This window comes from Condylura cristata, unplaced genomic scaffold (assembly GCF_000260355.1).
Source record: "Condylura cristata isolate star-nosed mole 26May11 unplaced genomic scaffold, ConCri1.0 scaffold00019, whole genome shotgun sequence".
Lineage (NCBI taxonomy): Eukaryota > Metazoa > Chordata > Mammalia > Eulipotyphla > Talpidae > Condylura > Condylura cristata.
The window spans coordinates 37,031,340-37,056,117 of record NW_004567120.1 but is presented as its reverse complement, the minus strand read 5'-3'; positions in this window follow the sequence as shown (position 1 = coordinate 37,056,117).

Genomic DNA, 24,778 nt, shown 5'->3' with positions numbered 1-24,778 from the left:
AGCAGCGGGCAGGTCAGGAGAAATCTGCAGCACCATGTGGTCACCTCTGGGGTGGGCAGGGATCAAGCTCATGCTGAAGTGGCCTTAGCTTCTCAGTGCTGTGCTTGAACCCACTGTGCCACCAGGGAGGGCCCAGCTCACAGACATTTTACATGTTCATTACCAGGTTCCATATCTGTTAGAAGTGATGTGAAATGCCAGTATCCATAGGAGGAATGTAAAAATTGGGTCATATTGGGCCCTCCTGCATGGCCCAAGGAGTTAAGTCTCAGCACTATGAAGCTATTGGCAGGCACTGCAGCATGAGTTTGATCCCCAGCCAGGGAGCTGACCCACATGGTGCAGCAGACCTCTCCAACCTCAGCAATGTATTCCAGTGGTTCTGCCTGTTCTTTCTTTTCCCCACAGTCTCTAGTGAATCCTCTCACCCCCACCCCCACACCTCTGGCCTGCACCATAGCTCTTGTGTGCATAAATAAATACATTTTTTAAAACTCGGGTAATATTTTAAAGCCAGAAAAAACCATCATTCACAGGCACCTATTAGTTAATTCCAGTGTAGAAATAAATCTAAAATCTCTAAGTGTGGAATAGGTCTTTTTTGGGAAAAAGAGAGAGAGAGAGAGAGAGATTGTGTGTCAGTTTCAGGTTGAATCTCAAAAGGGAACAGGTAGTGAGAACGATCCTGTCTAGTAAATCAGTAGTATTAGATTATACGGAATTGTTCCAGTTATATGATATTGAAAAGCATTTACCAAAATTATAAGACCCTGAAACAAAACAGAACACCTATTTATAAATTTAAAGGAGAAATATATATTTGGCTCTCGATCTAAGTCTGCTTGTCTGCACAGAAGTTACCCTGGTATACAAGGAGATACATTTATAGACAGGATGGCAGTGTGGCTTGTGAGCAGACAGATCAGTTTCCTGTAACTGTGATTCTTGGTTTTCCTTATCTTCCACCTACTCACTTACCAGGTCCTGGAATTCTACCTTTGAAATATATCTTAGATTTGTTCCCCTCTTCCCCGTCCCCCACCCACATTTTGCTTCCTTCGTTCATCAAGCTCTTGCCTGAACTACAGCAGTGCCATGTTGTGTTCTCTATCTTCAGTCTTTCTTTTCTATCTTTACTTTTTTAATTTTTTTATTTATGCATACAGAACTGGGGTGCAAGCCAGAGATGGGGGGCGGGGTGAGTGGATTCACCAGAACAGGCAGATCTACTGAAATACACTGCTGAGGAGACAGCAGGCAGGTCAGGAGAGAGGTCAGGAGAGGTCTGCCATGCCATGTTGGTCAGCTCCCTGTGGTGGGGGATCGAACTCATGCTACAGTGGCTGCCATAGCTTCATAGTGCTGTGCTTTAACCCATTGCACCACCAGAGAGGGTCCTACTTTCATTTTTTTTAATCCACTCTCCACATTATGATCTAAATAAAAGTCTGACCATTATCATGACATCAGAGCTCTAATGAGTGAAACCCTCAATGACTCTTTAGTGCATTACAGGAAGGAACTAAGTGTACATGCACCCAGATGCGCATGCACTTTTTTTTTTTTAAGATTTATTTATTTATACATACAGAACTGGGATACAGGCCAGAGGTGCAGGGTGGTGAGAGGATTTACCAGAGACAGAGTGGGGAACAGAACAGGCAGATCCACAAAGTCCACTGCTGAGGGGAGCAGCGGGCAGGTCAGGAGGGGTCTGCCGTGCCATGTGGTCACCTCCGGGGCAGGCGGAGATCGAACTCATGCTGCAGTGGCTTTAGCTTCTTAGTGCAGTGCTTTAACCCACTGCGCCACCAGGGAGAGCCTGCACATGCACTTTTAAGGAAGACAAGCAGTCAGCAATTGAAATCGGCTCAGTTCACATTTTCCTCTTCTAAAAAATGTGCCTAAATAACCTATACATCCATGAAGATTGTCTTAGCATTTGCCAATTCTGAGTTGTGCCAAGTCTCCCTTTCATTGTCTTAAGTTAGTCTGGCATTCTGGGATGTCTTTCTACACTTTATCTGCTTATAAGAATCCTTTTTCATGAAGACCAAAGTCACATATCACTTGCTCTATGAAACTTTCCTTTATCCCCTTACTTGAAGTGATTAATTTTCCCTATCTCTGCAATGCATCTCTCATAATATGTTTTGCATCTTGCTATTGTCTCTTTTTTGTTGTGTGAGCATGTCTACTTCCATCATTCTACTATTAGCACCAGCCCATTGGCTGCATCTGCCTCCCTTCATATCTCACTGTCTGGTCTGTTCAGGCTGCTGAAACAAGATACCTTAAACTGGGTGATTTAACCAAAACGTTTCTCCCCATTTGGAGATTGAGAAGGTAAGATCCATGTACTAGTGTGTTTGGGTCTTGGTGAGGCAACACTTCCTGGCTTGCAGATGGCACCTCTCACTGTGTCCTCATGTATCTCCCGTTCTTAGAAGGTCGAGGATCCCATCAATGGATCCTACCCTCATGGCCTCATTGAAACTTAATTACCTCCCCAATAATCTAGCTTTTAGCTCCATCACAATGAGGGATTGAGTTTCAACATATACATTTGTGGGGGACACAGTGTACACACTTAGCCTACACTAATGTTTACTACAAGTTTAATACAGTCTTAAAGGTACACTAATCTTGAAGGAATACAAATCAACCTTGCAGACATACAGCTACTCTCAGATCTCTGGCTGTAGTTGACCAGCATCCCCTGCTTCTGTGCTCTGATTCTTCTATCACATGTATGTATGGACTCTGTAAGCTGCTCTCAGACAATGGTAAAGTATGATAGGAACAAAATGGCAGACCTGTCTCTGGGAGATCTGGGCCCTCCTCTCTTCACCTTGCTCAGTTCTCTTATAACTGTTCTGCAGTCTAAGACACATCCATGCAACTTTCCTTTCTTCCTTCACAAGGGTTCAACCTGCTTTACTGCCCAATGTTTCTGGCCAGCTCTCATTCCTTCACAAGAAATGCCTGTAGAAGTCATCTTGCATGGGTGAGATCCTCTGGTGTTTATTTTTTAGAAGGCCTTAGTACCGCAATGGGTTTGACTGAATGAGGGAATAAAGGGAAGTGGCTTTCTCCTTTCTTCCTGATAACACTCTCCAACTATTCAAGGTTCTTAACATGGCCCTCACCCCACACCAGCTTTCATTTTTAGTGTTTTTTTTTTTTTTTTATGAACTGACCTGAGAGGGCCAAGCTACAAAAGGGCCAAAGACAAACGACCACTGACTCCTCACTCTTGTACTAACTTTGAAACAAGTTGCTGAGGAAATAAGATTCATATCGATCTAATAAGTGATGTAGCACACATTATAACCTTGCTTTATGTTTACATAAAACATTTAGTGTCTGTCCTGACTTTGTGCTTGTTTTCAGCTACAGTTTTTGAAGAGATAACTTAAAAGATAAAAACATTAGAAGAATGGAAACATCGTGTCTGAATACTGAACTTGTCACCATTATTACCTGTCATTCAACAGTGGCAATATGGCCACCAAAACAGACATTCCAGGAAATGTCTAAATGTAGTTTCACTTGAACAACATATAAGAAATCAGGGGAACATTAATTCCAATCATCATAGATAAGTAACCGAATGTTCTGATTTGTCAGGAACAAGACAGGCAATCTGAGTCAGGATTGGTGCTCTTCCCTTCTCTCTCTCTCTCTCTCTCTCTCTCACTCACATGCACACACACACACGCACACACACACACTTTCTTTTTTTGACTGCAGATGCATAGCAGTGTATTAGTCATAATTATCAGGACAAAGGACTCTTTCTAGTCGTCCATTGTTGAACTGTGTATATTTTCTGTCTTATCTTATTCTATCATTTTGTACTTATTTCTGTTCCATCTTCATAACATTTCTAGTAAATGCCCTTAGATATACATGTGCCTTTGCAAAATTATATAATATATCGCATAGTGGTTCAGAGTGAACACTTGGGAGACAAAATTACTTCAGTTTATATCTTGACTCTCCTGCTAAATAGGTATTCAACATTGCAAAAACTTCTATTCAGTTTCCTGGTGTTATTGTGAAGATTCAAGATTAACACATATGATGCCCTTAAAAAGCACCAGGCACATAGTAAGTTCAGTACATTCTTGCTAGTTTTCCATATGAGCATAGATTTTCAAGTTACATGAATAATTACCTTCTAGATGTTGTATTTGTTATTTTTTCACTTAAAACTATATTTTTGGGCTCTCCCTCATAGGGAGTGGATTAAAGTATAACACCAAGGAGCTAAAGCCACTTCGGCATGAGTTCAATCCCCTGCCCAGAAGGTGACCCACATGGTGCGGCAGATCTTTCCTGACCTGCTCACTGCTCCCCTCAGCAATATGTTCCATCAGCCGGCCTATTCTGCTTCCCACTCTGTCTCTGGTGAAGCTTCTTACCACCCCTACATCTCAGGCCTGTACCCCAGTTCTGTATGCATAAATAAATGCATCTTTTAAAAAAACTATATTTTCAAAGCTTACATGCACATGTAATCTATTATTTTGCTCTCTTTAGAGTATAACATTAGTCTACTCTCTATTATATTTGAAATGGGCATGTAGATCGTCTGTGACTTTCAGCTACAGCAAAATTTCATATATACTCAATGGATTTACTTTTGGTGCAATAGCAGGAACCAAATAGTGATTTGCTTTTTATATAGTGTGACATTTGTAGGTAGATTACTTGATCATTCATAATGATTTAGCATTAAAATATAATTTTGCTATTACTAATGAGATTTATACCAATTTTCTTTCTCTTGATTCACCCATGATGTGTGTGCATAAGTGTATGTGTATAAGTGTATGTGCATATGTGTATGTGCATGCATGTAGGCATACATAGAAACATATATATACATATATATTCATTTTTACTGCAAATGTAATATATTTAAGGCGCTATAAACGGCGTATATTTCAGTTTTTAAATGCGACTTGGAAATCTTTGTCTTTTACCTGGGAATATAGTATTTTAGCACTTATTTTCATGCTAGATTTACTGGAATTATAATGATCTTATCTTTGCTATTTGCATTTTATCTTATTCTGTAAAGCTTATTTATTTTTATTGTGGTAACATTAGTTTACATCATAGTAATTTAGAGGCATAAGCCATACTCACCATCCAAGCTCCCACAGTGCTTCTCCATGATCCACTGTGTTCCTTGACCACTTAGTTCTCAGCCACCCCTTACCTTCTCCGTCTGGTAACCACAGTTCTGTAGTCAGATTTCTAGGGTTTGTTGTCAGCTTGACTATACCTGACTGGGTTTCTCTATATCTCACATATAAGCTACACCATCCGGTATTTGTCTTTCTCTGTCTGACTTACGTCACATAACATTCTCCTCTTGTTCCATGTTGTTACATATGACAAGATTTCCTTTATAGAGCTAAGAGGCATTCTGTTGTGTCCATATATCATATCTTCCTTATCTACAAATGTGCATTTACTCAGATTCCTTCCCAAACGTGACTTTTGTAATTAGAGATGTGATGAACATAGGGGTGTTTTTACATTCTTTGGGAAGATACCTAAGAGTGAAATTGCTCGGTCACATGGTAGAGCAAGTTTCAATTTTGAGAAGCCACAATATTTCTTTCCAGAAGGGCAGAACCAGTCTATCTTCCAACCAAGATTGTACCAGGGTTCCTTTCTCTCCATGTCCCTGCCAGACTTGTTGTTTCTTGTCTTTGACGTGATCATTCTCATAGATATAAGGTGGTATCTCCGTGTAGAAACTAGACCACTATCTCACACCTTGCAAAAAGATGCAAGCTCAAAATTGATAAGACTTGGATGTAAGAACTGGAACTATAAAACACATAGAAGAAAACAGAGGCAAAACAGAAGAACACACAGAACAAAAAGAAAAAAAAAATCTGTGACTAGGAACATTTTGGGAACTAGGAGACTAAGAAGTCCCAGACCATGTCCATGTATATTCTATTACACAGGAATACAGTTATTTAAACGAAGGAGGCTAGCCAATGCAGAAATTCACATGACATATTTACATTTAAATTTATCTCTAGAGGATCTGAGGTCTACCCAAGCATCAATATCCACCACCACACTTTTCCACAGTCAGAAGTGATGGCACTGAAAAACATTGCTCAATACACAAAGAACAACCTTGAAGCATCCAAGATTCACAAAGTAAAACACAACTGTAATCCAAAGGCAGTATTCACCACTCTGGAATAATTCTTAACAATAATGGGTGATATACTATTGGGATTTAGAGTAATTCTCAGCTAACCAAGAAAAAGCCAACACCTGATTCTCTGAGCAGTCTAGATAATGGGGGTTTTATGGTACATTAACAGAAATGTTAGGCAATTATTTCCCCCATCTGTTTGCCTGTTTTAAAAATCCCAGAAAACAATGTTGTGCTGTCTCTTTAAAATGTTCTTTGAATTTGATCCCATTTCAATGGTTCTTATCTAAATTTTTTTCACTGATATTATTGCAAATGGTGATTCTGCTTGCCTAGCATATTTCTCATTTCCAATGGGTCACATTCTCCTTTTGAGTTCGTTTATTCAAATTAATCTATACCATATCAGAAATGATAGTTTCAGATAAGGAATTAAAATCACCTTGCTGGTTTTACTGAAGTACAGTGGCCTTATATGAAATGTGATTTATCCAGTTTGGACGATTTCAACAACTCAATACAGTATGAGTAACTTTTCCATAGATATTAAAAAAGAGCATTCAGTGAACTAAAAGCTTAGGGACTTCACATTTTGTCAGTAAATCTGGTCAGCTGTGGATCTACCCAGAACTTGCTGGGTGCTGAAATTCACAGCAACTGCAGCTGGCCTGAAATAGCCCTTGTTCTTTTTTCCAGTATACATATCGAAGGGCTATTTTTACCTTCAAAGGCCAAGAATGGGCAAAACATTAATAGAGCTGACTGAGAAATTTTCTTTAGTTTTTGCACAAATTGACAGTTATTTTCTTGGAAAAATTAAGATGGTGTTTTCTATTTGATTCTTTTCAATTCTGTTTTGGCATGCTTTCTTCATACCTTATAATGACATACCTATGGATATTACTAATGCTGATAGCTGGCATTCTTTTTACTTTATACAGCTTAAGGGATTTGAGTATTTCAGGGTTATTTTAGATAATATTAATTTGAATGTCAAGACAAATTGCTTTAACAAATTATTTAAATATTATATGTATACTGATGTAAATATTATTATGTTAATGATTAAAAGTACACCAATTATCTACCTTTAGAATGGTCATTGTGTTTTACACTATGCAGAAAATTTTCTGAAGCTAGAAAGAATTATAAACATGAACATTATGAATACTGTTATTATTAGCCAAAGACCATTCGTATCACATACAGCCTTTCTCAATGTGTTTTTTTTTAAAGATTTATTTATTTATGCATACAGAACTGGGGTACAGACCAGAGGTGCAGGGGCAGCGAGAGGCTTCACCAGAGACAGAGTGGGGAGCAGAACAGGCAGATCAACGAAGCACACTGCTGAGGGGAGCAGCAGGCGGGTCAGGAGAGGTCTGCCGAGCCATGTGGTCACGTCCGGGTCAGGCGGGGATCGAACTCATGGGGAAGTGGCTTAAGCTTCTTAGTGCTGCATTTTAACCTGCTGCGTCACCGGGGAGGGCCTCAGTGTGATATTTTTAGTGATAAAAGTAGTATCTTGTTCCTCTTATTCTCTGATATACATGCTTATACTCCCCCCCCAAAAAAAGTTTCAATTTCTGTTCTTTGCAAAGCAATACAGATCAAACAAAAATTAATCAGTCATAGGGGTCCTACCATCGGGGGGTGGCTGATGGGAAAGAAGCACAATGAAGTTTATTCAAACAGATCTGGGGTCTGAATTTGGATCCTGTTAATTATAAAATGCATGGCCTTGAATAATTACCATCTGGGATGCACCTGTTGCTCTGTAAAATAGAAGTAATCACATTTCCTGCCTTACAGAGTTATGGATGTAAAAAGCATATCTGAAGCACATATTCTTCTACATATTAAATGCTTTAATTGTGTCTGTCTTCTGCAGCAGGAGTTGGGAACTGTTCTGCAAATGTTCTCTAGACAAAAGGACAAGTAGAGGGACTAGGGTGCTCTTCTCAAGGAGGTGGTTTATCAAGATTGTGTAGAATTTAAACATACTAGCATAGTAAGAAATGCCAGTCCAGAGGGAAAGAAGAGTGTGCAAAAATATCAAGTGACTGAGTCAACAATTTTGCACATAAGTAGTGTTAATTCCATCTATAAAACCAACATGGCACTTCAGTGCCAACATTTATTTTACACATTTTTTATTTTTTATTGAGGTGACATTGGCTTACAACACTGCTTATAATTTAGAGGTGTTGGATCACCCCCTTCAGATGTCAATGCCCTACACCTATCACCAAGATGCCCAGTGTTCCAGGGAAGAGAAGAGTTAGCTAAATGAATTTCTACTCTCTTTTGTCTCTAAACTGAGGAACCTACGAAAGCAGAACCAAGTGTGTAATGCAAAGAACAGTCATGAATTCACTTCCTGGGAAGGAGGGTTGCTGTACTTGCTCAGAACTAGGGTTAACAAAGGGGATGATCAAGCGTATTTGAGTCTGCTCTACTTCTGGAAAAGGGTTTACGTAGTCCATCAATTACTGATGCCCTTTTGGTGTTTTCAGATATATTCTGCAATACAGATTATGAAATTATATTTAAAAGTCTCAGTGCTGAATGGAAGTTACCTTCATCCCACCCCTGTTCTAAACTTGAGAAAACTGAAAGCAATTTTACAGTTGACAAAGTATTTCTTTAGACAATGACATTCACTTGTCCCCAAGGTCTTGCCAACATCAAAGAGCTTGGTCCAAAGGGTTAGTTTGGTGTGGCCTAATATGATTCCTTTGTCTCCCTTCTTGGTTTTCCCCAGTTGCTACAGTGGCATGTGTATTTCCCTTCAGAAATTCATGTGTTTTCTTTGTAATATAATCTATCAGCACTCAGTAAACTCTTTGTTTCAAAGGTCTACAGAAGTTTGTGAATTGTCATGTAAGTTAATAATGGTGATAAACTGCTTTGTCTTTAGAGCAATTGCAAAACTGAAGTCATCTCAGAAATGAGAATATTAAGATAGCAATGCTCATATAATGCACGTTATTTAAAGATGGGCTCATGTAAAAGTGCTGACATGGAAAAAGTGTCTAATTAATTAGTCCTTGTATTTCTGCCATGTGTCCATGTGATATAAGCCATTTAGGCTTGTTGCTCGGATCTCCAAAACAAAACGGCACAGACTAGGTCCTGAAATGCAGAAGTGCATTTTTCTCACAGTCCTGGCATCTGGCAGTCTAAGGGCCAGGTGTTGGCAGGTTTCCCCGGCCCCGGGCTCACAGGTGGCACCTCCCACTATGCCCGACAGTGTGCTTTGCTGTGTGCCCCTGTGTTCCTGGGGTCCAAGAGGCCAGTTTGTCTTTTTTTTAAGATTTATGTATCTATGCATACAGAACTGGGGCACAGGCCAGAGGTGCAGGGGCAGTGAGAGGTTTCACCAGAGACAGAGTGGGGAGCAGACCAGGCTGACTGACAAAGGCCACTGCTAAGGGGAGCAGTGGGCGGGTCAGGAGAGGTCTGCCGCGCCATGTGGGTCACCTCCGGGGCACAGGTCATGCTGGTGCTGAAAGTGGCTGCCACTAGCTTTGTAGCACTGTCCTTGAACCCACTGCACCACGAGGGAGGGCCCAGGTGTTCTTGGACTGACCGTCAGATTGGAGTCGGGCCCATGCGGAAGGCCTCTTGTTAACACGAGTGACCCTTTCATAGTCTTATCTCCAAATGCAGTTACATTCTGAAGTTATTTAGGGGCACAAATAACTGCAATAAAGATTTAGCGCACAGAGGTGGAATTGCTGACTCTCGAGGAATACACATCTTCAAATTTATTAAGTGTTGGCAAATTGCTCTTCGAATTGGTTTTACTAAGTGTATGCCTACCGTATGTGTGACTACTTAGTCCCTTTCCTTCCCCAAGCCTAGCATACTTTTTTAGCTTTTGCTACGTTGATAGGTATGAAATATATTATTTCACCATTTTTCAGTTCTCTGCATAGTAGTAAAAGTGTGCTCATTTCCTAGATGATGAGTTTTTCATGTTTCTTGGCCTGCAGATTGCCTATTCTTAATCTGACTAGACTTCTATTACCTCATTTATCTTTTTCTTACTGTCTCATATTAATTCATATTGATGCTAACTATGTTCAGTTACACACATTGCAAGCATCTTCTCCAAGTCAATGTTTGCAATTTGAGTTTAGTGTGTCTTTTGTCACATGAAACTTTCAAGTTTGACATCAACTTAGTGTCTCTTTATTTTGATTTATATTTTTGTATCTTTATTTACAAATCTTTCCTTGCACAAGTATAGTTGAGATAGTATATATTTTTTTAAGATATGCTTATCGGCCCTCCCTGGTGGTGCAGCAGGTTAAAGCACAGCACAAAGAAGCTTAAGCCACTTCCGCATGAGTTCGATCCCCACTTGCCCTGGAGGAGATCCACATGGCGTGGCAGACCTCTCCTGACCCGCCCGCTGCTCCCCTCTCTGTCACTGGTGAATCCTCTCACCCTCCGGATCTCTGGCCTGTACCTCAGCTCTATATGAATAAATAAATAAAATCTTAAAAAAAAAAGATATGCTTATCTTTGCAAGTTTGTCTACAGTGGAGAATCTATAGTGCTGTTTTCTTAAATCTCATTTTATATTTCTATATTGACTGCAAATTGCTTCATAATAATTTGACAGCCTATCTTTTCATAACTAATTTTTAAGGCTGCCTCTGTCATATAGCAAGTGATTATATAATGGGTAGTCATGTTGCATATATGTCATATGTTAGCTATTGTATTTGCATTATGTATATATTGTAATTTCCACATCTAATCCTCCCACCTAGTATCTGCATAAACAAGTTATTATAATTTTCACTTGATAAAAAAGTGAGTGATGTAAAGAAAGATCAGATATAGTCTCCAATGTCACAAAAAATGGAAGAAACATCATTTGAATCCACTAGTTTTATCACGATTATTCAGTGACACCTTTTGAATAGATACATGAAACAGTGTCTGGAGTCTGTTCTTATCACTGGCTAATTTAACCAACCTTATTACACAGCCACCCTTTTATTTTTTTAAAGACTTATTCATTTATGCATACAGAACTGGGGTACAGGCCAGAGGTGCAGGAACAGTGAGAAGATTCCCCAGGGAGAGTGGGGAGCACAACAGGCAGATCGGCCAAGTACACTGCTGAGGGGAGCAGTGGGTGGGTCAGGAGAGGTCTGCCGCGCCATGTGGGTCACCTCCAGGGCGGGGATCGAACTTGCACTGAAACGGCTGTGGCTTGCAGTGCTGTGTCTTTACACGGTGTATCACCAGGGAGGGCCGACAGCCACACTTCTAATGACTTGTGCGTCATATGTGGTAGGGCAAGCTTCCCCATCTCGTATATTTCATCAATTATATCCATTATCTTAGCATTGTGTGTTTCAACACAGTTTCTTGAATTCTCTAAATCCTGACTGCAATTTTGTTACAAGAGCATTATCTTCAAGATCAGTTTTGAGGAAACTTACATTAGGAAGCTCGTGGGATTCTTTTAACGCACAAAGATGCTAAAATTCTTTGTTGGGGGTTACTTTATGGTGTCTTTTTCTAAGAGTTTAATTTATAGAACACTTTTATGTTCATAACACATTGTGAGGGAGCCCCTGAGAGAGCGTGCCGACATATTCCTTGTGACATACATTATCAACAACACTCACCAGGGCGATACTTATTATTTTTATTGTTATTATTATTATTATTATTATTATTATTATTATTATTATTTTAACCTTAGGGTCATACCTCATAATCACTTACAGTCCAGAGTTTATGTTAGGGTTCACTTGTAATGTTATATATTCTGTTGGGTTTGGAAGGTCAAATTTTAGGTCCCTTAAAAATCTGTCCAATTTTCTCCATTAAAATTTTGCACATATAACTCTATACTAACCCTATGGAGTCTATATTTTGTCTGTTGCTACTATAAGGAAAAATTAATTATAATTTCTAATTGGCATTTGAAGTATATGGAAATAAAATTAATTATATGATTGTCCTCTTGCCTACAACAAATGTAATGGATATGCTATTAATTTTAGTAATTTGTGTAGATATTTGTGAACTTCATTATGTAGGCAATCAAGTCATCTATAAAATACTACCACATTTCATAAATTCATTGCAATCAATAGATCACATTTTTTCCATGTCCTATTTCATGGACTTAGACATCAATACTGTACTGAGATTATAGTGATGACAGAAGACATCCTTGACTTGTTCTGGACTTGTACATGACAGCTTTTAAAACAATGATACTAAATACAATGCTTGTTATAGGTCATAGACATACATTATGAATTCAATAAATTATATTTCTAATTCTCTAATAGTTTTATTGTGAATCAGTGTTGAATTTTGAGTAATAGCAATTGATTTTAATATTAATATATTCTCATGATGCTTGATTAAACATTATTATGATGCATCATATATTTTATGCATTGATAGATTCAATTTATCAATATTTATTGAGGTTTATTTTATGTATTCTAATGAAAGAAAGGGGCATATAATGGTATAAAGGGGTATCACACTGTCCCTGTCGAGTATTTGTGTCAAGGTTATTCCAGCCTCGTAGTGAATAGGAAAGCTTTTCTTCTCTTTAATTTCTTTGAAAGAGTTTTCTTGAATAAGAACTGTCTTTTCCTTGAACATTTATAAAAGAAAAAAATTAAAACTTATGGTTTTGTATTTATTTTCAAGGCAGTATAATCCTTATTGATGGAATATTTTAAGTACAGATTAAATATATGCATTTTATTGATTTCTTCAGATATTCTACTTTTTTCTTATATTTAGCAATTTATATTTTCTAGAACTATAACCTTCACATGAATATGACTCTTTAAATTTATATGTGTAGTATTATGATAATTGGTACTTCTAGCATATGCATGTTTATTTCTGTTAATTTCCTAGTATTTATTTTTACTTTTTCCCCCCTGGACATATTGTCAAAATTTTATTATTATTCAATGTCAGCAGCTTTGAACTCTGTTGATGCTCTCTCTGTTTAAAGCTGTATTCAGTAATTCTTGACACGTATACTTATTCCTCTCTTTGACTCTATATGTATTTTGTCTATGGTTATTTTTCTGACTTTTTGAGAGAAATGCTTTCTTTGGCTGTTTTATTTTTCCTAAGAAGAATTTCCACTAACTATAGCTTACACTGCATCCAACACAGTTTAATATGCGCTGTCTTAATCACCACTTGGTTCTACGAATTCTGCAGTCCCCATTTTCTTCCTGCTATTAGTTTCTTACTTGATTCAGTATCACATTGTGCATGTTCAGGAACATTCACTCTCACTTTCAGCATTGCTACATTGCTTGAATATTTACTAATTTATAAAAGTGCATTTTATTCCTGTGGTCTTACATATTCCCCTTCCTTATACTTTTCTTACAATTTCCAGTTCTTCAGTAAAGCCATAATCTTAAAACTATGATGATTTCTAGTCTCCTGAAAACTGCCATGAGGTGACTTGTCTTTACTCTGGGTTGACATGGAAATAGTTTCCCAGCTCCTTAGAATGAGTATTAATTAAATTTCTCTCAGCTATTAAATTATTTGGACAGTGCATCACAACACACATCATGCCTCATCTGAGTGTGATGGCGAGGGTGTTTGACTCTATAAATGAGAAATAACGAATGTACTTGGAATACCAGTATTACTGAAAACTGCTACATCAGTTAAAAAAGACAAAATTCAGCTCCCCACTTCCTTCAGCTACACGCCAAATTCTTTTTTCTTTTAAAGTTTTATTTGTGCATAAAATAACTTGGGGAGAAGCCGAAGGTGTGGGGGAACACAGGATTCACCAGAGACAGTGGGGAGCAGAACAGGCAGATAGGCTGAAATACGCCGCTGAGGGGAGTAGCGGGGAGATAGGAGAGGCCTGCTGCACCATGTGGGTCACCTCCCTGGCAGGGGATTGAACAGTCTTGCTGCAGTGGCTGCCGATAGCTTCAGAGTGCTAATCCCTTGCACCCCCAGTGAGGCCCTGCCTTCACAATCTTAAGTAGCTATACTAAGACATACTCTCTGGCTTGGGTTAATTCATTCAATCATGCACATATTCATAAAAAATATTTACTTAATAATTTCTCTATTCCAAGAATATATTAAATGCTGGGGGTGGGGAGTCAGAAATAATAAGCCTTTGATTTCAAAGAGCTGACAATCTAGTTGCTATGATACATAAATACACAAATTATAAAGACATGTTAGACAATGCAAATGAATGTGTCTCTGTTCCAGGCATCGCTAGAAATACATGAAGAAATTTTCTGTGGAATAAGTTTGAAAACTAATGGCCAGTATGTCAAAAGAATGTATTTTTACTTGAAGAACACAGACATATTTTAAAAGTGGAATAAATATGTGATTGGAGTGGTTTTGGAAAACTGTCAACATTCTATCAGGTATTATACCACATTGCTAAATCAACAACACATTATTATTGATTTCACATGATAGTGTCAGGTTAAACTAACATTACAACATTGAAATTGATGTGCCTGAATAATTCAAACTGTTATTACTGTATGTCAGCCATATTTTAAAGAACATAAGCATTTTTGAATTGAAGTTTTCTCTGTAGCTTTGTTGAGGTAACGTGAGTTACAGTGCTGTATGTGAGTTGGGTGGTGAGTTTCATACCTCTTCAGATGTGTACTTCCATACTACCCACCCCCAATCTACCCATCATCCTCCATCACAGTCCACTGGTTCCCTACCCCGCTTATGCCACAAAGTCTAGTCCTTCCCCTCTAGTAGTCTCAATTCTATAGCTAGATCTCTAGGATTGGTTTTGTCTAATGTTCTCTCTTCCTCTGTTTTGTTTCTTTATAGTCTACATATGAGTGAGATCATTCAGTAATATATTTCCTCTTCTGACTTATTTCACTTAGCACAATTACCTCCAGTTCAATACCATTTACAATAACATAAAAAATGTTTAATATCTAGGAATAAACTTAATCAAAGCTTAAAATTCATATTAAAACTGTATACTAGTTATTCTAAAAAAAATACTAAGATAATAGCTAAGATATGATGAAATTTGTCACCAAGGTTTGGAACATAATTTAACCATGCCTGATTTCATCTTCAGATAACCAGTTGAGTTAATGAGAGTTTGAACATTTTGTAAATGTTTGATCAGAAATTGTACAGGAGAAAATTCACAAGAATCCAAGTGACAAGATGACTCCTTTCATGGGACAAAAGAAATTTTGCTATAGATTAAAAATATATATATTGCAGATATATTGAAAATAATATTTAAAATCCTTGAAGGGGCCCTCCCTGGTGGTGCAGCGGGTTAAAGCACAGCACTGAGAATCTAAAGCCGCTTCCGCATGAGTTCGATTCCCGCCTGCCCCGGAGGTGACCACATGGCGTGGCAGACCTCTCCTGGCCCGCCCGCTGCTCCCCTCAGCAGTGTACTTCTTCTATCTGCCTGTTCTGTTCCCCACTCTGTCTCTGGTGAAGCCTCTCGCCGCCCCTGAGCCTCTGGCCTGTACCCCAGTTCTGTATGTACAAATAAATCTTTAAAAAAAAAAAATCCTTGAAGGAACGTTCACAAATGTTTGCATTTGGTGAAAACAACCTACCTTCACTTCAGAGAAAGGAGAAGGTAATCAAGGTCTAACACAATGACTTCATGCTATTTGCATGAAGTTATATCTGTGCAGCTTGCTGAACAAATGCAGTGGTAACATGCTCCAAACATGTCTCCTTAACCTCACTCAAGAGCCCTTGCTTAACTTCTACCAAGTGAGTCATGCTGCCCTTCGTTCATAGTAGGACAGGAGCAAGAGAGCAGAAGAGGCCACCATGCCACTTCTAGAATTGGCCATGAAAGCACCGCATGTTCCTTTCCCTTGGCTGGTTCCTCTTCCTGTGAACTAGAACACAGGCATGGTTGCAATCCAACTTCAACTCTGCTAGGTAGCACAATACTCCAGGATAATGGTGGAGAAATAAGAAGATACCAAAGTTTGTAAAGGACCAAATGGAATAGAGTGACCAAATCAACCATGGGCTGTTTACTAAAAAAAGAAGAATTATTTTTGGTCTTTAAGCACCTAAAACGTTGGTTTTCTCGGTCATGGACACAGCCTACAGAAAACATCAATAGAAGGCAGAAATGTGTGCAATATAAGAACCTTATAGCAATGTCTCAAATATTCTATATGTTTCCAGTCATGTCATGTCTTTCTTAGCACTAACAAGAATCCCTGTTGAGTCAAAGTCAAAATTAGCTACATGTTATGGATTGAAAACTGAGGCATAAGACGCAGTGTTGAAATCACAAGGTTGTGCCAATAAAGTAAAAAATAAAATAAAACAATTGTATGACTTATATCTCTGTCCTTATATATAAGTTTTATTCTCTATAAATGTTTCATACATTATAACTGATTCGTCAAAAAAATCGGGGTTAGTGAGAGACAGAGAATGTGTGGATGAAGAGGTCAAAGCAATTTCTCTAACACACCAATGTGTCATTCATATCACTACAGTCATATAGTTTGCAAATATATCATGCAAGTGAATACTATTTCCCATGAAATAATATTGTAGATTCCAGATAAATAACTCCTCTCCAATAGTAAGGGCTAGGTGCCTAAAAACCTACAGTCCAGGAATTTGAGTTTAAAGAACTTTAAATCATATAGAATGTATTCAGTCAAAAGTACCCATGATCATGGGTGTAAACGTGAAAGCTAATTATATTTTTATTTACTAATCAGTGAAGGCATTAATTAATAGAACATAAAATATCATATAGGAAAGTAACAATAGTGGCTTCGAGTTTCTATTTATCCTGACCTGATTCCTAAACACTCAGTTATCACTTTTCTTATGATGTTTATAAAAATGAATTCCATTTGCTTTAAGTGTATTATAAGGAACAGAGGGAGACATGTATCCCATTTGCTACACAATTCAGAGATTTTATGTCTTTCTGATTTTGCAATTTATAGTTAAATTTTGCCTCCTAGGGTCCACTTGACTTCCAGAGGTAGAGTAACTTGGATGCTTGAGAAAGAAAGACACAAACAAAAACAAAACACACCTTGTGACTTTGTTACAGTGGTGCACCCTGTTCAGAGGCTATTTATTAAGATTCTTACCTGCTTTGAAAATATAATGTAATATATTTTGCTTGATAGGCACGATACATTATTCAGCCATAGAAAATAACTATCTATCGCCATTTGGGACGGGATGGATGAAGTTTGAGGGCATTATGCTAAGTGAAATAAGTCAGTTAGAGAAAGAAAAAAATACTGTGTGATTTATATGTGGAATTTAATACAGCTGAATTCAGAAGAAGAGAGTAGAACAGTGGTTGCCAGCGGCAATGGCATGGGGGTGAGTCAAAGGATAAAAATTTCCAATTATAAGATAAATAAGCTCTGGGGAGTCTGTGTCTATCATGGTAACGATAGTTAGCAGTACTCTTTTGCATACATGAAAGTTGCCGCGAGAGCATATCTTAATTGTCCTCACCACAAAAAAGGTAATTATGTGAGCAGTGAACGTGTAAACTAATATTATTGCACTCATCATTTTGCCATAGATGATATAACAAATCATCATGTTTTACAACTAAAATTATATAATGTTATAGGTCAATTATATTTCAGTAAAACTGGAAATAAATAAATAAAACTAATAGTTCTCATAGGGGAGTCTGCTATATAGAGGTCAAGCACATGATCCAGAATCAGCTAATAACTAAGTTTAAGAACCATTTTCACTACTTAGTAACTCAGTGAGTTTTGAAAGTTAATGTTGCTGATCCTTGTTCTCTTATTGGTAAGATAAGAATATTAATAATACCTGCCTCAGTGGGTTGTCTTGAAAATTAATGTAGATAATGTATCTTGGTGCTTATTATGTCTGGTACATAGAGGGCACTCAGTAGGTAGGAGCTAAAATTAATTTCTCAGCAAATCACAGTTGAAGATTTATCACTGTATATAACTCTTTCTTATCCATATCACATTGGGCATTGCTTTCTCTACTCATTATGTTCCCCTTGCCCTTACCTCTAAGTATTATAGAAAGTGTTTTTTAAATAAGCACTAATATTCTCTTGAGTCTACAAGTCTTGTCATGAAACTAGATAACACTCAATATATCAGGCAACCTTCTGAAGCTGAGGCAATTCTGACAGGGAAAAGGTCACTCTAAATTTATTGGATCTTGGTTGCTTATTATTGACTTAAAAGCAACCGATCAGTGCAAATGTTTTTCGGGACTTTGTGAGTGTGTCTAGCAATTAGTTAGTACTCATATGTGTCGGAGGACAGAACCCAGAATTGTTTTCTGAGAATAATTAAGTAGCAGTGAATGACTTGAATAAAAAAAAAAATGACTCCATACCTCAATTATAGCATAATCTTGGGCAAAAGACTATTTTAACTTATATGAATAGGCATATGAACTTCACAGTTTAACAACACATGGATTGATAGCGAGTGCACTAAGGGGTGGCTGTCACTATTGCAGAGATTGTCTTTTTCAGGTGAGAAAGAAAAGAAGCAGTGAGTGATAATACCCAAATCTGCTGCTTTGTGTCCATTTATTTAACAAGCCATTTCTTATAGACGTTATGTCAATACTGGAGAGTTGGTGACCAGAGCTCAGAACCACTGCATCCACATTCCATGTGGCCAGCTATCTCCTGAGCCTCCATTATCAGGAAGGCATTCAGCAAGCCGTGTCCATCTCCCCAGATTTTTTTCAGTACCGAGGATATGTGCTGGGATGCAAAACAAAGGTCCATACAGTTCATTTCAGGAGAAACTCACCGTGTAGCAAGGAAGACACATTAAGTCTGCTTGAGAACTGTTTTACAATAAACACAATTCAGTAGGAGCACAAAGGAGGGGGTGGCCTTCGGGGGTGAAAAGGCAAGAGCAATTCAATAAGAACTGATGTTTGAAAAGGATTTTGGAAGGGAGATCAGTCCAAAAAGGACATCCCAAGGAGCAGGGAAGACAGTATGAGTATGGGTACAGAGAAAAGAATGAGGCTAAAATCCACAGAAAAGATCATGAATTCTGCAGTTAGCTTGCCTTAAAGCAGCAGCAGAGTAAAGTCTCCTGAACCTGAAAGTCAGAAGCCAGCAAATCATGTGATTTTAATGGGCAACATGAATTTCACTTACTTTACTCACAGAAGATCACCTCAGGATTCACTCAGAGTTTGCCTTCAAACTCGCTCCTCTTTTTTTTTTTTTTTTTAATCTTTTCTACCACTTATCATCCTTAACCATCTGCTCATTCTTCACAGAAATGCAGAAGGATAAAACTAGTTGAGGGAAATCTCTGCCATACAGCAGCTGCTCATTGAGGAAGAATTTTAATCAAACTACTGAGAGCAGATACAATTAAGAGTCCAGAGATGGAGAGTTTATGTTGGATTATCAACTCTGATCCTTATAGAAAAACACAAAGGGTCACACAAAGACAGGCTTTAAAACCCTTCAAAACAAACCACTTATCTCAAGCTTTGGGAGTAGGGGGAATGAAAAAGGAAATGGAGGTGTAACACAATGGACCAAGGTGGACTATGGGTGCTTCAGTAGTGGGAGGGCTACAGTGACTACACTGGGGTGGGGGAGGGGGAGTTGAGCCTACAGTGTGAAAATTCTTGCAAGAATGTAAAATGATGGTACTTAAATAATATATTTTTTAAAAAGAGGCAACAGTGTCAGCTGAAGAAATAGTTTCAATGGAAGAGCAGTCAGAGGAGAGGAATATTTGAAGATATGATACTGCAGGATTTGAAGACCTGAGAAGTGAAGTATTAGGCAGGGAGTGTGGGCAGTTCTAGGAGCTGGAAGTGTGTAGGGAACAGCTTTTCTTCTATATCCACTAGAAAGAAAGATGACCCTATCTACTGACATTTTGATTTTAACCTAGTGAAACCTCTGTGAGATTACTGTCTGATAGAAAGCGGAAGCTGATACATTTTTATTGGCTAAGTGGCCACATAATTGGTAATTTGTTAAAGCACCAACAAGAAATTAGTACAGGCAATATTTAAGTGCCACTGATAACTTCTCTAAGGCATCATACAAAATTTTGAATGGTGTTATGCATACATATTCCCAGAAGGCGGGAATGTTAGGGAAACAAAGCAACTTAGCTATAGTTTCAAATTATGAAAAAAAATCTGATTTGCAAAAATCAGTACTCAACAATTTTACCTCCTTTTGTTTTCTGAGAGGGTAGGATACCTATCAGTACACAGACAGCATGGAGGATCGCAAAACTACTTCTTCCTCTCCTCTAACTTTCATATTCTCTTGAGAGGTACAAAAAGAAAATGTTTAAACAACTGATCAGTGCATTTTAGACTAGGTAAACATCTTTACACGTCCCAATAACTGGCCAAGCAAAGTAGTGTAACTTTCATAGTGCCAATTTTTCCAGGCAGATGAGGTTATTGAGCAGCCACTTTGGAGACAGATACCATGGCAGATAGTGCCCTGTGAGGTTCAAGATCCCATGCACAGAGTTTATAATAAATCTGAGATGTCAAAATTTAAAGACTCTGAGGAACAACATGTCAACAAACTTGATTCAACATACGGAAAAATCTGCATACCGTAGTGCTGAATGAACAATCTAGCTGAGCTTATAATCCTCTAGGAAAAGCTTTTAAATTATATATTAAAGTATTTAGCCACTAGTAATGCTGACAGGGAACTAAATATCTGGTGGCCTTTGAAAACGGCTGCGTGAGTCAATAAACGTTGCATTCAGCTTGTTAAAAATAATGTACCCGTTTTGTTAATAAATACTGAGCTTTATAACGTCACCCAAAATGTTTGTGTGCTAATATACTGGATGTTTATATTTCTTTGAGTGCTTCATTAGAAAAGAAAAACACTAAATGATTTCAAGCAAAATTCAGAGTTACAGTATTTTATCGAATTGCCTAGCAGCAGGATGCAATATTTAGTCCACCTGCACAGTAATCCGCAAAAATTGAGATGACTATTGTAGTAGAAAGTATTGTACCCCTGAACTGCATTTCTTTAGTGACTCTCTTTGACCTTCAGATTATGGCACACAGCAGCACCCCTTGATCTAATGATTACTTAGCTCAAGTTTCAAAAACATACGTTTGAGTAAGTCCAGATAGAAGTGGAACCTCTCCCTTGTCTCAACAATTTTGCCTCCGTTTCGAAGGGCAGGTCTTACCGTCCCCTTGCTGTTTCCCCACCCAAGCTCTCCCATATTTATTTTCCTATACTTTATTCCTGAACATTCTTGAACCTCCTGGAACATTTCCTTATTGACCTCTTGCAAGTTCTGTTTTTACTTCTTCTGTAACTTATTAGTGTTGAATCGCTTAATTTACTACTACCTAAACTCTTTAATTTTTAATGATTTCATTCTCTTTCATAGCTATGTCAACCTAGCTACAGTTAGTTCTTCCCTTTGACATATGTCTCCATCACTATTTTTCCTAGTTCTCTAGCTAGAGCTTTGAAGAACTCTGGTCCATCTGTTGCTTTAAACTTGATAAATAACATTCATAAAATTACATGATAGCATAAATGGAATTGGGCAGGGTATGCTAGGAATCAGAGAAATGTTTATAAGATTGCTTCTAGGGAAATGGTGCTTCTCCTTCCAGATCACCAATTATGTTCCAAGAACTAGATTGTTTGTTTCCAGATAACCATTTAATACAGTGTAATTTGAGAGTAGCAAGTTTTACAAATTGGGCAGTATTTGTAGTAGTAACATGAAGAAGATGATGATAAATAAGCATCATTGAGTTCTTACTGTATGCCAGATACTGCTCGTTCTAGATGCATCCGCATAGTTAGCACATTGAGCACTCACAACTTCATAGGGTAGATACTATTACTATTTCCATTTGAAGATTATATGAGCTACACTAGTTATGAAAATGAAAAGTTTACAGACCACAATGTGAATTCAGATCTGTCTTACTGCAAAGTCATATAATTCAACTACTAGGACAAAAAATAACCTAATTTAGAGATATTGAATAAATAAATAAATGAATAAAGAAAGGAATGCATGGATAAGCTGATGAAAAGAAAAAGAAGACTGACGAAATTATCTGAGCACTGTATAGTATCTTTTTAAATGCAAAATTTTAATGGTTTCAATGGTTGCTAGTAATTCTCTTTTCTTCTCCAAGGACATGAAGTTCTGCCTAAAATGTATCAACCATTACAAAAAAAATGACTCATTTTAAACATACCATTTCACTAGCTCAAGTAGCTGGTTATAGTCTTTCTGTTCATAGTGCAATAACTATCTCTAAAGTGCTCAAAGCAGTATGATTTTAATCATACTTTACACTACAGAACTTGAAGTTTGGGAGTTAACTATGCTTGCAGAGCACCCCAAACTCCAGCACTTCCTGCATATCATAATATAATGAACATACCGCTTAACTTTTCTGTGACTCATTTTTCTCATATGTAGAATAGTTGCTTCATGGTTCTAGGGTTTTAACAATTTCTTCAGAGTTTTGAAACAATGAGTAAAAGTTTTTTGGCTCAATGCCTGGTCCATTTCAATTGGTTGCTATTTATTTTAATAATACTAATTAATAGAAATAACTCCTGTTATTTATCCTGTGGCAATTTTCAAAATATTTTCACTGAAATATCACAATTGATCATCTCAGAAATATGAACATAAGACTTAAAAAACATTAAAATGGTTCTAAGGAAATTAATACTCTTTTCCAGGCTCTATAGTGCTGCTTTTAATTCCATCAAAAAGATGGCAGGAAAATTAGGTTGACAAATACTATGTAACTTGCTCAAAGTGAATCAAACGCGTTGTGAGTTGTAGCCCAGTCTCAATTTCAGTGATTTGCAAACTTCAATCGTATGGTTAAACTGATTCTTGAGAAAGTATTTGAGCATATGGACTCTGGAGCCACGGTGCATGGGTCCAGATTCTGGTTAATTTACTTATCAGCTGTGTGAACATAGACCTTTCTTCCTCCCCTCATCTTTAAAATGCTGGTAATAATGGTACTTTCTTCATAGGGGTATGATAAGAAGGAAATGAAATAATTAATATATGCAAGGCAATTAGAATAGTATCTGGCACATATTAATCACTCAGTAAACATTACCAATTATTTTCTGATGCAAGTGGTTAGAGTTCTATTTTTGCTTTAAAAGAATTACAATTCATTGCACCTTTAGTAGAGCTTATTGTGTTCTGAGACTTGATGGGAGAAAATAATTGAAAAATCTAAGTCCTTTAATAAGGAAATTAATCAACACAGTGTGCCATCTACTTCCAAACAACGTTTTGGTAAGAGAAATAAGTTGCCATTTCCTTGGTGGGAAAAATGAGAGGTGCACACATCAAATATCATTCTGAAAATAGCTATGATAATAGGACTAGGAGCTTGCCCAACTTCAACCTCAATACAGTGGCACTGTCACTTACCATATAGATAACTCTGAAAACACATTGGTCACTCTCTACTACCTTCTGCCTTGAGCTTCCATTATTGAGATAGTTGGTATTATTCATTTTTGTAAGATATAAAATTAAAACTACACAAATGTTATTTACCAAAGATCATACAATCAGGTATCAATCATTAATCTTTTTTTTTTCCCCATTACATTTCACTACCACTAGGAAAAAAACTTAAGCCACTATGAGAACATTTTAAAAAGTCAGCCCTGCTATTTTGAATTTGACATTCAAGTTTCTACATATTAAAAGTTGTATCCTAAACAAGAAATGCTAATTTAGTATAATTTAAGGGAGAAGTTGAGTTTGGACTTGCTTGATTCTGCTTCCTTATCGAACACTAAAGGAGAGTACAGGCATTTCTCCCAATTATGATGAAGCACAGAGGAAAAATCAGATACCAGATCAACATTCTCACTGCCTTAAGCTGTTGTACTTACTCAATTGCTATCCTACATAGTCTTTAGAAAAATATGATTTATTGCTGCTTTCCCCTGTAATCAGTTTTCTTCTCATACATAATTAGTATTCATGATGACACCTCTCTTCATGGAACCTACAGAAATGAGATCAAAGCCAAAACATAAATTTTGCCTTCTCCACAGTGACGCATTAAATCTCTGACAATCTTGGCAATGGAACAAAAGTTCATGGGCTTTGTACATAAATACATATATCTTCATACATTTATCCTGTATTAAACACAGGACATTCTCTGTGTTCCTTATCAATTGCATTGTTAGCTGGCAGGCTGATGAGCACCCTGGGGCCCTCCAGACCTGCCTGCTCTAAATGGGGTCTGCCTTGCACTGCATCTTAGTAAACATAGTATACAAGACCTTCAATGGAAGAGAGCTAAATAGAGAAGAGAAAGAATATAGCTAAATTGGAGTGTCCAAATCAATACCTAAACCCACCCCTTCCCTCTTGGGTCAATGCCCAAACACACAGGGCCAAAGCAGGACCACTGAGACCTCTAATCCTCACTGGTTAGAAGGTACCTGCCCTCAACCACTAAATTATGGCAGGTATAGAAAATGAGTTATTTTACAGATGT